This window comes from Podarcis melisellensis, assembly GCF_964234715.1.
Source record: "Podarcis melisellensis genome assembly, chromosome: 11".
In the NCBI taxonomy this organism is placed as follows: domain Eukaryota; kingdom Metazoa; phylum Chordata; class Lepidosauria; order Squamata; family Lacertidae; genus Podarcis; species Podarcis melisellensis.
In genome coordinates, this window is record NC_138543.1 from 56,610,271 (window position 1) to 56,627,635 (window position 17,365).

The following is a 17,365-nucleotide window of genomic DNA, read 5'->3' on the forward strand; positions in this document are numbered from 1 at the left end:
CACACAGCACATCATCCATGACTCATCCAGGTGCTCTCTCTGACTCCCCTATTTCCACAGGTCACAAAGGCTGGAGTTGAGTTCGTGTGGCTTCAACAAGGAATCAGCTTGGAATGGAAGCTTATCCAGGTCCTAGAGACTCCACCACTTCCTGGCTCTCATTCAGACCCTGATTCTATATGCATTTCCCTCCTCTTGAGAAGCCTCAGCTGCAGCTAGCTGGGCCTTTCAGTGGTGGCTTTGAAGTTTCTGCCCAGCCTGCCATCTCTTCTTCTCCTGGGGGGCAGGAATGAGAACCTACCAGCAACCAAGACATCTGGTGTGGGAATCTTCAGGGCAGAGGTCTTCAGTCCTGATGGACTCTTTGAGGTCATTGGGAATGTGGACAGTCTTCCTAGAGGGTCATCTTCTCTTCTTCTGAGGAGAGCTCAGGTTCAAGGTCTGGGCAGGACTGAATTCTGAAACCTACCCGCTTATGCTTGGTGATAAGATGGTACTCCAGTGTATCTGACCACAAGGCCTTCCAGTTCAACACTCTCTTCCCAACAGCGGCCAGCCACAAGCAGGACGTTGTCATCACCATACCATCATCGTTCCACCACCATTGCATAAAGTTGGTCCTCTATATTAAATGTACCCTCTATATAGTACAAACCAATCCAAGTCTTGGGGGTGAAGGAAGAGTGGAACTCTATGTAGTGTGGAGGAGATAGAGAGTAAGGGAAGATTTTCTGTTCCTTGCACCACATTTTCCATTAAAGCAAGCTCTCACTGCAGACGAGATCTCAAGATGTTTTAGCTTCTTCCTCTGGTACTCATGGTAAATGTGGCTCTGCACACACTTTTACTGCCTGCCATTTTGAGGAGGATGCTATTTTAGTTAGGGCAAACCTTTCCAGCAGGCTGCAGAAGGGGAGAGGTAGGAAGTACTGTAGAGTCCCTGTAAAAAGCTCTGCTGAGACCAGCTGTCTTCCTCCTCTTCCTCAGCTCTTTCCATCCCAAATGCTTGTTCTAAACTCTGCAACTTTAAGAATGAGTCTATGAACTTGCTTGTTTCCTCCTCCCTCCCCATCCTTTTTCATTTTGTGCTGTGTCTTTCACATTATCTTGACACTTATTGATCTGTAGGCCACTCTGGGAGCCTTATTGACTTCACTCCCTCAACAAATGTTAATGTCTGCCTCAAAATACATCAAAACATGAGCAAACAGCCATATCTTCCCCACTCACTAAAATTTCAAATAACGATCTTGTCAGAATGGAACATGTCACCTCCCGGCATTTTCCCGAGAATGAGAAGGGGGGAAACCCACAAAATAAAATATAGCTGTTATAAACTGTTAATTATGGTTTATAATAGTAATAATCCCAGAGATTTTGATCATTACGGTAGTTAATGACCAGTTTGTTATAGTTTTAACAGCTCTCAGTTCCATCGAGGGATACCCAATTAGCAAACCAGTCGTTAAATACTAGTAATGACTAATTATTTGAGGATTAAAAGCTCTAGTATAAATAAAAGAAAGACTGTAACTCTTTTAACGTTTGGGGTTTTAATGCATCCCTTCCCTGCCATGAGTTCTCCGCAGCTTTTGAAATGCAGGATTTCTGCCGGGGATTCATATTGCCTCAACAAGCTTCCATTTTATGTCTTTTCCAGATGTGAGATTATCATTCACATCAGCCTTTGTTTTGTATGCCTTTACACTTTCATTATCCAGTTCCCCCCCCCCTTAAAACCCCATATAGGGTTTGGTGGACATTAAACAGGGTGAGTCGTGTGTGTGTGTGTGTGTGTGTGTGTGTGAAATGAAGCCTCTCTATCTGGCTACCCCTGTCCCCAGACCACACTTTAACAGCCTTGCTTAGCACCATTCTTTACTGCAAGTGCCTGGCTGAAATTCATCCTTCAACTCTGATTACACATCTTGCCTTGCTGCATGGAAGATAGGGAGGCTGTATAAACTATCCTATTGTACAAAGGTGGGATTTTCATATGTTGCTTTGCCCCCATCTGTCACCGACATTTGGCTCCCAAAAGGTTGCCTAAAAAGCTTGTTCCCCAAATGTAAAGGATTGTGAGTTCCCTCATGTGTCTACCTAATCATCATCATCATCTAACATCATCAGCTAACATCATCAGCTAACAACTTGCTCATAAATACAAGGAAGACAAAGGAGCTTGTGGTGGACTTCAGGAGACAGAAGAGCAATGTCCAGCCACTTTTGATTGATGGGGTCTGTGTGGAGAGGGTAACAACGTTCAGATTTTTGGGCATTGAATTACAAGAGGATCTGTCCTGGAGTGTCAACACAAGGGGGCTTGTGAAGAAGGCGCTGCAGAGACTGTACTTTCTGAGAATTCTAAGGAAAAACCATCTTCCGCAGAAACTGCTGCTTTCCTTCTATCACTGTGCCATTGAGAGCGTGCTCACTTATGGCTTATGTGTGTGGTACGGAAGCTGTACTACCCAGGACAGGATGGGGTTGTGCAGAGTTGTTAAGGCAGCAGAGAGCATTGTTGGCTGCCCACTCTCCACCTTAGAGCAGATTTATGCCACAAGGTGCCATAGGAAGGCGCTGGACATAGTAAAAGATCCATCGCATCCTGGTCACTGTCTCTTTGAGCTCCTGCCGTCGGGACGGAGATACAGGACGATGAAGACAAGAACGAGCCGTCTTAAGAACAGCTTCTTCTCCAGAGCGATCTCGGCCCTGAATGGGAAGCCTGGACTTTGAAAGTCATCTAATCTTCCTTGCTGTATTATACTGTATTGTTTTAATTAGTGTTTTTATAGTTGTTTTGATTTTGTGTGGAGTGGCCTACCTGGGTGGATGGAGCAGCCAAGTAATTTCGTTGTCCCCGAGAGGGGGCAATGACAATAAAGATATTATTATTATTAATTATCATCATCATCATCATATTTATACCCCTGCCCATCTGGCTGGGTTGCCCCAGCCACTCTGGGCAGTTTCCAATGCATATAAAAACATAATATGGCATCACACATTAAAAGCTACAGGGCTTCCTTCAGATGTCTTCCAAAAGTTGTATAGATCTTTATTTCCTTGACATCTAATGGGGAAGGTGCCACTGCCGAGAAGATCCTTTGCCTGGTTCCCTGTAACTTTGATTCTCGCAGAAGGCCCTCGGAGCTGGACCTCAGTGTCTGGGCTCAACCCAAACAACAAAGTCACCAGAGGAGATTCTGCTCCATGACTCACCACCACCTGAAGTTCAGCTGGTGGGTGGCCAGGCCCTGGGAGGCCCAGTTTTAGGAAATTGCTGTAGTTTGTAATGGTTGACCCAACAGTTGTGTGATTATTTGTTCATCTGACAGATTTCTCTTTGTTGGTGCTAAATGGTTTCTGTCTTTTCATTGTCCCTCCACATTAAGAGGTTCCATTAGCAGGCACTTGAGACAGCCTTCTCTGTGGTAGTACCTCATCTGTCTGATTCCACCCAAAAGGATTATCCCTATCCCTGGCAGGTTTTCAGATAGGTAGTTTAAAAAACAAACCCACTTCTGGCTTTTAACAGTGTTCTTTTTGCATTCTGGCATTTTAATCCCTGGTTTTCTTTGCTTTTTGTTCATCCAAAGCATTCATATCCTGCTGTATGGTAGGGAAACCTCCCAAACTGGCTTACAAGTAAATAAAAATAACAAAGCCCCTAATCTAAAAAGTCCACAACAGAAAAGGAAGATGGTATGGATAGGGAGAAGAGAAACATGCAAGATTGGATACCAAATTCTTAATGCTGCATAGTACTTAAAATGATGGCTTTGGATAGTAACAGGCTACTCACAGTTCAAAAGACAGGCCTTGGCAGATGATGATGATGATGATGATGATGATATAAAAAACCATGCTATACACATAGATCTCGGAGCAGTTCACAATAACTCAAGATTTTATTGGCATTAATGGGAACCTTAAACCTTAAAGGTGGTAAATGCCACCTCCCAAACTTCTCTCTTTTTTAATATACATTTTTATTAATTTTCAACATATTAACTAACATTCATACAACAGAACTTCTCATCTTATACAATTTTTTGGGACTTCTGTCAACACCTCTGATGATTTTCCATATTTATCACTTATTATGCATTTCTTAATTTCATATTACCTTTAGACATCTTTAACTAATAATTCTCCTCCTTATCCTTTTGTGCAATATTTCTAATAAATCGCCTTACAAAACTTCTTGCAGACCTACTAGCATGATTTGTTCATCACAATTACTTTTCAGATAGTCCGTAAATTTACTCCAGTCTTCTGAGAATCTCTCGTCCCGCAGGTTTCGAATCCTCCCTGTTAGTTTATCTAATTCTGCATAGTCCATCAGTTTCATCCTCCCTTCTTTTTTCGTCGGTAATTCTTCTTGCTTCCAATTTTGTGCCAGTAATATTCTTGCTGCTGTCACTGCATATAGAAACAACTTACAATCCTTTCTATTTATATCATCTCCTACAATGCCAAGTAAAAATGCTTCTGGTTTCTTGATAAATGTATATTTCAACATTTCCCAGAAGCTTTACCTACCAAACTTCTCTGTCTGCCTTTTGGGACCTACCCAGGATACCTGCCCTCTCACCTCCTTGCTTTGCACTTAGAGAGGTAGAAACTGATGGACTATGCAGAATTAGATAAACTAACAGGGAGGATTCGAAACCTGCGGGACCAGAGATTCTCAGAAGACTGGAGTAAATTTACAGACTATCTGAAATACCTCTCTAGTGCAAAGCAATACCTCTCACCTCCTTGCTTTGCACTTTCTTGGAACTCCAGCAGGAGCGGTGGTTGAGTTGGGGGGGGCTGGCTTGGGGAGAGTCCTGAGGGCCAAATGGAGAGACTTTCAAGGGACACATTTGCCCACCAGGCCTGCGGCTCCCCACCCCTGCCCTATAAAGGAAGAACAGCCATCTTTCTGTGAAACCTGGTGCTGGAATTGCAGTAATGCCACTTTTTCCAGTAGAGCCCATTAATCAAGAACCCAATCGTGACCTGCAATTAACGCTTCAGTTGATTAATCCACATTGATCCCTCAGTGGACACCATCAGCCCCATACCTTTCCACACATCTCGGGGGGGGGGGGTGCGCTGGATACTGGGTCTGCCATGAAGCTTATCTGAAGTTCCTCAATAAAAATATCAGTCTTGAAGAAGAACACGTTATCTGAAAGACAGCTTGCCCACAGCTAAATGAGGCTTGCCATTAAACAATCTGTGCCATTTAGCATTAGATTAAAGGGGCTGCAACAAGTTGGTTGGAGCTCTGAGCTCGACGGCACCCAGTTCTATATTTCTTTAACTATGCAATCAAAAGCAACTGTACCTGTTCTGAATCATGGTTTGCAAGAAGCAGAAGCTGAATCCTGGCAATGTGATATTGGTGCTAAGTGAGAAGCTTTGGGGTAGCATATTATACTTGTTATTTATCATGTATACCAGCTAGTGATGGCCTGGGACTCGGGCTCGGACTCGAAATCAGAGGAGTCTCAGTCCGCACCGGATCCTTTGCCTCAGGCGGCATCTGAACCTAGTCTGGGGCCTGATTCTGAAGAGCCCCAGTCTGCACAGGTTCCCCTGCAGCAAGCACCAGCTGAGCCGAGTCAGGGGTCTGAGCCTGCCCTGGCTCCAGATGCGGGATTACCTCGTTGCCCTCAGCTGGGCCATCACTTACAGCTGCTCCACTACCAGTTGGATCAGGAGAGGCTGAGGCGGCCCCTGGGTCTAGTAACCCACCAACATCTCCCAAGCTGCTGAGACTAATGTCTGAGAGAAGGAGAGACCTGAGTACTCGCAGGAGGAGTGCTCACCTTCGGGTGAGACAGGGAGGTGAGTCACCGGGGGATCAGGCAGGACCGGCCGTTACCCCAACAGAGCTAAAAGGCTGTCAGACCCCGCCCCAGGTTGCGGGAGCAAGGTTGCTGTTTGCTAGAACTTGCCTGAGACCCTGTGCTTGACCCTGTCGGACTGACTCCACGCAGAACCCTTGGATTCAGGACCGGACCTGGACCAGGTTACCCCCAGGACTAGCACACAGCTTTTGCTAACCTAATAAACCCTCTCCAGGTGATGTTGGACAGATAACTGCACTCACACTTTACAGGTGGGTGCCCTTTGCGGGATTGCACATGGGGCTACAGTTCCCAGGGAACTTACTAGAAATAGGGGGCTGGTCTGCCTCTCAGTGTTATTATTTGGAGGTTCAGGCCCAGCCTCAGTAATCAAGTTTCTTACTGGGAGGTGGGGCCAGCCCCATTTATATATAGGGGGTAGAGCTGACAATAGCCAGGCAGTCGCCTCAGGAGATTCACCCTCCCTACCCTACCTTTGTTTAATGTTTTCTTGGTTGCAGGTTAACTTTTTCTTCCTGTTTAGCGGGCGCTGCTGCGGTCTTTGACTGGTTGCTGTTGAAGGACTGGGAAGGAATTTTCCTGCATTGACAGGTTTTGTCTTCCCTGTTGCAATTTGTCACAACTTTGGCGGTTATGGCCTTGGGTGGAATCCTTTAGTCTTTTCTTCCCTATAATGGGGGGGGGCATGAAGTGGTGACTCACCCCCCTGCAGTGGCGATTCCAGGGTTGCCCTCTTAAAGGGGTTATATATATGGGTGTCACTGACCATACACTGAAAGGTCGTCAGTGAACTACCCTGCGTGTGGGTATATGGACTGGGCTGCGTGTGTTCACATACGTCTCACAGAGCACCCCCATATCTCATTTACCCTGATGAGCCCCAGTTCCCCTGGCTGGGGGGCTGGGGGGGGATACACGCCCAAGGCTTAAGCCAAGGTCTTCTTACATTCAGAAATTTAAATAAAGTTGTGGCCTAATTTTAATTCCATAACATTGTCAGAGTCTTTAATCCACTCCACTTACCTGTGGGGAGGGGTTGCGGTGGACCATGTGGCCACCACCTCATCTCCAGGGGCAGGGGACAACGTCCCCTGTTGCCTGGGGGACCCTGGCCACATCAGCACCAGCCGGCCAATCCAGCAGCTGGGGGGCATGGCCAGGAACAATTTAAAGTGGCACTAGCCAGAGGGCTTCCTCTTGGCTCGCTGCTTTATTCCTTTCTTGTGATCCCTGGGGGCTGGGGCTATCCTGCCTGGTCACGCAAAATGAAGAACTTCTTCAAAGAGGTCAACAGTGAGTTCCAACTATGGAACTCATTGCCCCAAGAAGCAGTGATGACCACCAACCTAGATGGCTTTAAAAGAGGATTAGACAAATTCATGAAGGAGATGCCTACACATGGCTACTAGCCAGGATGGCTATGCAATGCTTCTGAATACCAGTTGCTGGAAACTACAAGAGGGGAGAGGGTTTTGTGTTTGAATCCTGCTTGTATGATTCCCATTGGCATCTGGCTGGCCATTGTGAGAACAGGATGCAGGATACCATGTCTTGATGCGACTATAGCTTCCATCATCCCTGTATTAGGTTTCTGTTTGTGCCACTGTGCAGTGCTTGGAGTCACAAGACTCTGTTTACATTCCAGAGATTCCAGACTGTTGGAAGTCTCACGGGAGACGGATGTTGCTATTACTGGTTTCCTGTTTCTTTGTATCCAGTTGCCTCTCTGCTTTCACAGAGAGAGGATGTATATTTCTTTTGTGTCTGTGTAGTTAGAAATAAAACTCTTAGCAATGTAGCTCATATATCTCGTCCTCTTCTGCTGCTTGGACACTCTGCGTAATGAGGGAACGTGCCTGGAGGCTCATCAAAGGCTCAGGTCGTTAATCACCTTCGGAGGACTCGACCGGAGGAGTAGCTCAGCCGAACGCAAGTTCCGACACCCTGATCATTGGCCTCCATTACTGGGGCTGAATGGAATAAGTGTCCAGCAAAGTAAGGAGGACCATAGGTTCCCGAACTTACATAATTTACATCTGATGCAGCTCTTTGTGTATAGCCCAGAACCACTCAACAGATTCACATCCCTTTGTAGTTTCAAGGATTGACTTATGTGCTGCTCTCTGTGTAGGGCTGCCCTTGGAGATGTTTGGAAGCTGTATGCGAGTAGAGAATATCAGGGGATCACATTTAACGGCTCTGTGGCAACCGCACAGACAGAATGGGGACTATGCTAGGTTTTTGGTGATGTTGCAGTTCTGCCTTTTCCACGTTCACAGTTTTGAGACTTCACTTTGACTTGATGGATGGTGCAAAAACATTTTCAATCAGCATCATGAGTTGCCACAAGTGCAAAGGTGAGATCAGTTTCGTTCCCGTCAATCAATGCTGATCTTCTGTTGCAATGTGCAGCCCCGTGGGGATGCGGGCTGAGTTCGATGGCCCACTCTCTGTCCATGCAGGGAAATGGTGAGACAGATCCTCCTATTTGTTACACTTAATAAATGCAACCTGTTTACCAAACAGTTATCATCTTGGCAGTGGCGGACATGGGTACTATGGCACTCTGTGTGAGGCCAACATTTGGTGCCCCCAAATGACCCATAGGATTTTGCCAAAGGCCCATCTAGCCCAGCACCCTGTTCTTAGATGCCTATGAGAAGGCCACATGGGGGACCTGGGCACAACAGCATTCTTCCTGCCTGTGGTTCCCAGCAACTGGTATTCAGAGGCATACTGCCTTCAACAATGGAGGCAGAACATAGCTGTCATGGCTGGTAGACATCTGACCAATGATCACTAGGGAGCAGAATGCTAACGGAGATGAACCAGCAAGAAAATCTTAAGTTATATCTCACCTTTCTTCCAGGGAGCTCAAGGCGGCATACATAGGTTTCTTAGGAAGACTCCCATCTAGGAAGCAACAAGACTCAGATCGGCTTAGAAGCAGTATTGTCTCTGTGTCATGAACCTCCACACTTTGACTTGGTACCAGCACAGACAGTCAGGACTCTGGCAGGGTCCTTTTGTCCTCCTACCTCCTTCCTGCAGCTGGGAAAGCACTAACTAGGTTTGGGAAGGAGAAGGGAGAACTCTAGGACTTTGTCTGAGCCTCATGCTTCCTTCCCAAAGTCCAGTGCCTTGCTTATCGGGCTTTGAGATGGCGCCCCTTCAGGCCAGTGCCCAGCGAGTGAGCACCACTCACATGGCAATAAATCTGCCCTTGCTCTCATCTCTTCTTTGGTGTGTTAGCAAAGCGTCCTTGGAAAGAGAGGATACAGGCATTGTCCAGTTATTTTGAGAAGTATTCTGGAATGGAGGTAGGAAGGAATTTATTTGAAATATTGGAACAGTCTCCCTCGGAAGGTTGTGGGCTCTCCTTTCTTGGAAGTTTCTAAGCAGAGGTTGGATGGCCATCTGCTATGGATTCTTTAGCTGAGATTCTTGCATTGCAGGGGGTTGGACTAGATGACCCTTGGGGTCCCTTCCAACTCTATGATTCTTTGAAACAGGATGGTTGAAAAAACAGGGCCAAAACAAGAGCAACACACCCTTCTCCTTTCATTTTTGCTTGGCAGAGAGAATGACTTAACATTTGTCACATCAACGGCAGAGGAAGGAACGCCGAGAAAATAAGAGGCATAAATGTGTGATTTCCTCACACGTTTCATGAAGAGTCACCAATAGCCTGCAAAGATGGTCCTGCATATAGACAAGGTACCGGCTGTTTCCTTTACTTTGAGCTACTTAACAGTGCCACCTGGTGCCTAAAGCCCTAGCAGATGTGGAAATTTCACCCACCCTAAAACGCCGCTCTCTTGCAATCAGAGAGATAGCAAATGACAAGAGTTAGACACACAGCACAGACGTTCTTACTGGCACTTCCAGCCTAAATTTAAACACTTTCACCACTCTCACTTTCAATGTAGAGGACAGAGTGCTCTCACCATGGAGATAAAAAAAACCCCAGAGAAAAGCAGTGGGAGTCATGAACAATATAAGAAATCGACTATGTTATTAACAAAAATAGCAAGACAATATGTAGTAATAAAACATGCCAATCCAACAAGGAATTCTTCATTTCTAAGCTGGTTTGGACACAGGAATGAAATGAGATATAATGAGATATAATCCAGAGATCTCATCAACAACTCCACAGTATTCTCCTCTTCATAGGAGAATTTGGTATTTTCATTTCAATCTATTTTATACACCTTTTGGGCACCAGGCAAAAACATTTCTCTTTGACCAGGCCTTTGGCTGATTGACATCCAATGTCCCTTTAAAATGTGTTGTGTTGGCTTGTTCTTTTTTTATTTATTTTGGTTATGTATTTTGTGTTTTTATATTCCCTGGGGTGGAGAGGGGCACTGTTTTGTGGTTTGCCTTAGGTGCCAAAATGTATTGGGACTGCCCAGCATGATGTCATGGGCCCCATGGTGCCAAGAATGATGGGGCAGAATTGGCAATCTAGGATGGAGGAAGGGGACAGCCCAAGCATGATTTGGATAGGGGCCCTGCCTTGCTATTGCCAGTTATCCCAAAAGGGGAGGAGGAAGAGGTCACCAAGGCCATCCTGCCTTCTGAGAGTGATGTTCTCACAATGACAGGGGAGTTGGCTGGCCAATCAGCAGATAGGAGCTGGAGGAAGTGTCATAGGCTCATAGAATTATAGAGTTGGAAGGTACCACACGATTCATCTAGTCCAGCGGTTCTCAACCTGTGGGTCCCCAGATGTTGTTGGACTACAACTCCCATCATCCCTGAGCTCTGGCCTTGCTAGCTAGGGGTGATGGGAGTTGTAGTTCAACAACATCTGGGGACCAACAGGTTGAGAAAGGTTGATTCTAGTCGAAACCCCTGTATTGCAGGAATCTCATCTAGATCATGACAGATGGCTAACCAACCTCTGCTTAAAGACCTTCAGTGAAGGAGAGTCAATCACCTTCCAAAGGAGTCCATTCCACTGTCAGACAGCTCTTAAAGTCACAAAGTTCTTCCTGATGTTTAGGTGGAATCTCCTTTCTTGGAAGTTGAATCCACTGGTACAGGTCCTAGCCCCTGGAGTAGGGTTGGACTCAATTTCGCTCACCAAGGAAGTATCACTGTCCTCTCCCCGAATGAATGCATTAGAGACATGAGATGTGAGCTTGAAACTACATGTTTCAGGAGACCAAAAGATCCAGTTTTGCAGAACTCACCAGCAGTTCTATACCAATCCAAACATAACAGTCTGCCCACTAGGCAATGCTGTCTCTGAAACCGTCTCTGTGACCTGTAACAGCTGGGGCAGCATAAGCTTGCTATTGTGAAAGCTGCAAAAATCCATAGCAATTCTGAGCTGTGCCTAATCATAACCCAATCTCATGTTCATGTTGTAAGATTCATGAGCTAACAGCTTCCAGATATACAGCCGAGTATTTGGAAAAGAATAATTTATACAATTTCTGCCTAGAAGGTTTTACAGCCAGGCTAATCCTCTATTACAGACAAGCTAACCGAGATCATTCATGATTCATACCTGTGGCTTTGTTGTAGTTAACAATAAACAGGTGGATGTCATGTTCGGCTTTAAAAAAGAGGGAAAGAAATCAATGTTTTTGGAACTGAAAGGGAATGTACATGAGGCTGGTGGCAATTTAAAATGTGCAAGGAAAAGGAAAAGTTATTTTCAGTGTGTTTTCCAAAAGTTTATTCAATGGGACTTGGATCAAACTGGACACAGCTGACTCAAGGCATTCATTTTGCTCTCTAGGAAAAAGAATAAGATGGTCCCTCCAGCAGCCAGAATCCAGGTGGACCAACAACTGAATTTTACATCCATATTAGCAATGGGATAATGTCCTCTGCCTTGGGATGAGCAAACCTGTCAATTTTTGTCTCTTTCATTTTCTCACCCTTCAGTTCAGTGCTCCATATTTTGATATCATTTTGCATTCCTTTGAAGAAAAAAATTCACCAGGAAAATTCACCAGCATTTTACTCAGAATCTCTCGGAATATATACTTTAAAAAAAATGTTTATCCCATTACTCCCCCAAACAAACTTGAGGGCAGCATAGTAGTTATGAGGATGCAAGACAGGTTGTAAGACACTCACAGCTTTATCCTCCAAGAGATGATGATGACTGGTCAGAGGGAAAAGTGGGAGGAGGAGGTGTCAGAAACTGAAGAGGTAACAAGGCTTAGTGAGCAGGGAGAGTCTGTGGCAGAGAGTCTAAAGACAGAGGCAGAAGAGGAAGCAGAAGAGGAGAGAGACCAGGAGCCAGAGATGAGCCTGGCTGGGGAAGAGGCATGTGTGTCTCCCCATCCTGCTGTGACAAGCTCCCCTCCCTGCTGGTCTCCTAGGACCAGGAGAGGCATGAAGAGGGCAGAGGAAAAATTAGCATCATGCAGGTGCCGTCTCAGGATTGCTTGGGGAAAACCCTGGGGAGGAAGAGACCTTCAGTCTCAGCAGGACCTGCTGGAGATTAGTTGCTATACCCATTAGGCATGACACTCCTGTGCAGATCCTGTTTCTGCTAATAAAAAGTTAACACCAACTTGCTCAGCATAATTTACTGTTTTCTACCTGCTGACTACCTGCCCTCGTTTCACCCTGACTCCACCCTCCACTGACATGCAGAGGTTGTATTTGAGGGAATGTGGCCTTTGAGCTGAAAACTGTTCCCCACCCAGGGGATACTTATAAAGATACAAATTGTACAGGCAATGCCTGTTTTTATTCCCTCTCCCATTGCTCAGCTAAATTTAGGTATGTGTACAGAAGCTAGATGCCCTCAGATTTTGGAGTATTCTCCCATCCATTTTCATTTTATTTGCAGCCCAGCTCTAGCATGTCTCTACAACTCCCAAATTCCCACTATTTCTACAAAAGAATGCTTTGCTGGCCATGCCTTTATAGAAATATATTTGGCACCCAGGAAGTCCAGAGTGGATCATGGTTCCCTAATATTTCTATTGAATCTGTAACAGATACACTGTCGTTATTATTATTTTCCCTTTCAAGAGAGAGGTGGAAGGTCTGCACTGCTAATTTTCTCCCTTGGGCAATGATAGCTGCTACAGTTATTACGACCCTGTTCAAAGTATAGAACAGCATTTATAAACAATTAAATGAACTACCTTCTTTTTTTAACTAGAAATACAATTTTTTTCAAAGGACAGAGATTGAAGTAAGAGATAATTGTGAATCAATATGTTTCTTTGCCTGCAGTTGTAGGTTCTAATTCATCCATGCAGCATTTATTTTTACTGAATCCACACTAGAAAGCACAATATAATTATTGCCCAATAACAGCATGAATCATTCTCAAGCAATGAAGCGGGGCGATGGCAACGCACATTCCTCAAGTCTTCTGTTATGGTCTATGGACGTACTCAATAAATGCTCTTCTATTCCATTCCTCAAGTCAAGAATTCATAAGCTGCCCTTTCTCCTTCAACACTGACATGCAGGATTGAGAGACTACCATCACAAAGCAAGGACATCAGTTATGCAGTGGCCCCTGCAAGGTGTCTCATGAAACAAAGTGGCCCTCAAGCTGGAAAGCTTGGTTTCTCAACACTTGCTATATACTATAGAGAAGTCTTTAGCTGATGGAATGAAATGGAACCCAGACCAACCTGGGGAGCTGTAATGCTCAGGTGTGGGAAGGCCTTCTCCTCAGCCTTGCTAAATGGATTCACAAACTTTGATGGGCCAATGGGAAGATTCTGTATTAATAAAACCATTCATACTGGGGGGAGGAGGATGTAGAAGTAACCACTGAGGGCTTGAAAGGTTATCACAAGCACATAGAAGATGGAGCAAGCTTGTTTTCTCCTGCTCTGGAGGGTAGGACTTGAACCAATGGTTTCAAGTGGCGGAGACAGGATGTTCCATGGTACTATGTTCCATGAAGTGGGACTATTGTCTTTTGTTCTTTTTCTCTTTGCTGTCTGATGCTAGAGAGAGAGGGAGCCATGTTGCAGCGCTCACTGTGTGTTTATATGTAAATAAAGTAGATTAGCCAAAATGCTGAGTTGCTGAGGTCTGTCACGCAAGTTGTGCAAACTCTGCGGATTCCTAAGTGTGCCGGTGTTGGTTGGCATCAGTCACTGTCATGTTCAGGCTGAAGAAAGTTTTTGAAGCTCCTGGACGAAAGACCAGAAGGGAGAGAACATGCGAGTCGGGCATGTGTCTCTGCCAGGGTCCTACTCAAGAGTAGTCCTACTCAAGAGTAGGACAAGCTCCTGACAGAGCCCACCCGCCTCCAGCATGTAACTGTGTCATTTTTTAATCAAAGCAACTCATTCAATGCTAAATTTCCAAGGATAATATTTTCAAACAAAGTTGGTTTTTGCAATATGTTCTATAATTTATTCTGAGAACTCTACGATAGTCCCATGGTTTCAGATTCTTTCTTTCTTTCTTTCTTTCTTTCTTTCTTTCTTTTTTCTTTCTTTCTTTCTTTCTTTCTTTCTTTCTTTCTTTCTTTCTTTCTTTCTTATACAGTTGAATCAGGGTCCCTTGACAATAACTGCTCTTCTGAAATGTGCACTTGGGGGATATGTAGTGTGATCCTGCGCCTGCGGCTTTCTAACATTTCACTCCCCATCTGACAAAAAACCAATAACCCGTTTTCTTTTTATTAGCCACCTCGCCAAACAATACAAGAGATGATCTAATCTGCACTGTTTGTCCTGCTTAGCTTAATACAACTGCAGGAGAGTGTTGAAAAATGGCAGAAGCAGAGCCCTGCAAAACTATCGAAAGCAGTAACAATGACATATCGATTCCATGAGCTGGAGGGTAAACTGGGTAGGAGTCAATACCTTCTCCCAAGACCTACTGAACAAGGAAGAATGAAAAGGGAGAAGGTTTGAGAAACAAGATTAAGTTGTAATCATTGCCATACATTCTGTAATGGGAAACCCAGCCGCTGTTTTGCATGGGTCCCTTCCACCAAAGTTGTCCAGGTTGGCATTAAACAATACGAGATTAAAGACTTGTCAGACAAACTAATGAGTTTTGGATTGATTTCTGTCTTCAGCCGTGTTACCAGCATTTCTGACAGCTATGATTTATAGGGTATTCTTTAGGTCGCTTCATGAGAGGAGCTGTTTATTTTACTTGATGGACAAGGTATCTAACGTTTTCTAGTGGAGTGTGCAGATGGCAGGAAGGACAGTAATTGCTGAGGTCATCTCTCAACATCATGGCATGTGCACCCCCTATAAATTAGTCATTGAAATCTCAGGCAATGAATGCCAGCATCCTCCCTCCATATTTTATTTTATTTTATGCTTTGCAACCTTTGGTCAGTGAAGTTCTCTCTGGGGAAGAAAGCATGTCTAGTACTTCCTTTGTTTAATAAATGAAGTTGGTATAGACAATATTCAAACGTCCAGTGTGAATCCTTCCATCTCAGAGATGTTTTCAGAACAGTGCAAATTTAGGATCAGCAAAAGAAATGAGACCTGTGGCTTAAGAAGAGGGGTAGTCAACAGAATGTTCTCCAGAGGTTTTTGGATCAATTTCCATAAACCCCAGCCAGCATGCTTTGCCAATGGACAGGGATGATGATATGTTTATACTCCACCTTTTTCTCTGATGGGACTCAAGTCAGCCTTGATGGGACTCACGATGGACGTTGTAGTCCACCAACATCCTTTCCAACTCTATGGAACTATAATTCTGTTGGGATGCAGCCAAGGAATCGGGGGCAATTGGCAGCCCCCCACCTGGCCCCAGCCCACTGGCCAGTGTGCCGGGTGACCTCCAGTCCTTGGATCAGCATGAAACTGCAACCTGAGCTTCAGAAGCCTTCAGAAACTGAACACAGCAGAGATTATGCAGAAACAGAAGTAGCAGGGAGATGCTGTGTTGAGCATATTTACAAGCAGTTTATTCAGCATACATCAGGACAAAAGGAAAACATGTCTTCTCCCCTTCATGTCCAAAGCAAGCAGCAAAAGCAAAAGCTATACACAAACAGAAGTTCCCAGAAAGCTGTGCTGGACTGTAAACAGGCATGTGACGTACAACAATCATGCCTGTACTTAAGGTGGAACGGAATATCCTAACAAATTCATCAGATCCTGACTGTCTTGAACATAGTTTGTGAGTGCAGAGATGGGGCTGGCATGCGTGGGGACACTGTGACATGCCCCAGTCTCCACACCACATTTGATTTGAATACAGCGTTTCTGCTGTCTGAGCATGTGACAGGCATGTGGCTTCTGTTCCAAAATGGAATGAATGGAGGTCAGAAAGAGCAAGTATAGATTTAACACTTGCATATGCATATCACCTGATTGTGCAAAGAAACCACAGAATATGTTCTCTCAGCAGGCTGGTAGAAGGTTGTAACTAAACCTATATTGCACCTTCCTAATGAGAGAGGATATTGGAAGTAAAGCTTTTGGAGCATCAGCAACAAATCTTTGATACATGAAAATCCCCGTCCCACAGCTGAAGCACAAAGATATTTTTAATCAGCCCACTAATAAAATTCAAACATTCACTCCTTTGATATTCAAATTTGTATATCCTTCCTTTGAGAGCCTTGATGGTGATGTTTAATCCGATTCAAATCAATGCATCTCCTTTCAGTTCAGTTATGTGTAATTTGCCTTAATTTGTTCAATTTGCTGTGTTTTGTTTAATCTTCCTTTGTGAAAATTGAAAAAAAGAAAAAAAAAATCAAGCTCAGTTACAAACTCATTCAGCCATTTGTTTAAAAACACATCAAGATTCCTCCAGAATACACACACACACACACACACACACACACACACCTGGGATTGGTGGGGAGAGGAAATAAAGAACTGCAATTGGTTGAGAGGATGCCACAACGCTCACAAGAAGAGTTTGGATTTGATATCCTGCTTTATCACTACCCGAAGGAGTCTCAAAGCGGCTAACATTCTCCTTTCCCTTCCTCCCCCACAACAAACACTCTGTGAGGTGAGTGGGGCTGAGAGACTCCAAAGAAGTGTGACTAGCCCAAGGTCACCCAGCAGCTGCATGTGGAGGAGCGGAGACGCGAACCCGGTTCACCAGATTACGAGTCCACCGCTCTTAACCACTACACCATGCTGGCTCCATGCTGGTGTTATATTGAGAGGAGGAGGTTGGTTGCAGAGAGAGTCATCTCTACAATGACTTGAACAACCATAGTGAGTGCTTGATGATGATGATGATGATGATTTACAGGGGCAGGGTAAAGGAGGCAGTGGGGAAATCCCTGAATTTGTAAGTTCAGAAATGCAAATGCGGCCACTGGATTTGGCTCCGGCTCCTCCCAATATCAGGACGTCACACATGTGACATCACAATATCGCACGTGATGTCAGGACGTCACATGCGCAACATTGGCTCCCTCAATCACCCTCATAAACTGGCACTTCTGGATTCAGTTATGCTAACTGAGCACCATACGAATTAGCCCTGGGACAGCCAAATTCCAATTGTACTATGTTGTCATCATCATGGTTACTATTGCAAAGTTTTAA

The 17,365-nt window shown here is 44.8% G+C and overlaps 1 long non-coding RNA gene across 1 annotated transcript; it reads left to right on the plus strand.

Moving 5' to 3' along the window:
• Window positions 1-7,478: 7,478 nt before the first annotated feature.
• Window positions 7,479-14,819, plus strand: LOC309380820. Its single transcript, XR_014173161.1, has 3 exons — window positions 7,479-7,862; window positions 9,446-9,584; window positions 14,560-14,819. It is a non-coding gene; the product is annotated as an uncharacterized lncRNA (long non-coding RNA).
• The last annotated feature ends 2,546 nt before the right edge of the window (window positions 14,820-17,365 follow it).